The following is a 579-nucleotide window of genomic DNA, read 5'->3' on the forward strand; positions in this document are numbered from 1 at the left end:
AAGCAGAGGGAGCTGCAGGCAGAGGAAGAAGTTCAGCAAGCTCCGGCTGCGCAACAAGCCCAATGAAGAACTGGATCTTGATCCAAGTCAAGCAGACTGAGCCACCCAGGTGCCCCTGCTGTCTCCTGGGCCACCTGCCCCACACATAACTCCTCCCTGGCTGCGCCACCAAGGCAGGTGCAAACTGTTGGCTGAAAAATTCTTTGGACCATCCCAATTCCTAATATATATCGCACTATTCCTTTGTCATGTTGTCTATTACAATTTTTGTTGTTATAATTTTTTTATTTTATGAAAGATGGAAACTGAAAGGAAGAGTTGGGAAGCCTGGGTCTGGCTGGCTTCAGTTCACCCTCAAATTAAATAAAATCTGTTTTTTTAACAGTTTGTTTGAGATCTATTTCACATACCACAACATTTACTCTTTTTTAAAGAGTACAATCCAAGTGTGGTGGAGGTTTTTTGGTTTGTTTTTTTAGTATATTCACCAGGTTGTACAACCATCACAACTATCTAATTTTTTTTAAGATTTTATTTATTTATTTGACAGACAGAGATCACAAGTAGGCAGAGAGGCAG

This window comes from Mustela nigripes, chromosome 17, assembly GCF_022355385.1.
Source record: "Mustela nigripes isolate SB6536 chromosome 17, MUSNIG.SB6536, whole genome shotgun sequence".
NCBI lineage: Eukaryota > Metazoa > Chordata > Mammalia > Carnivora > Mustelidae > Mustela > Mustela nigripes.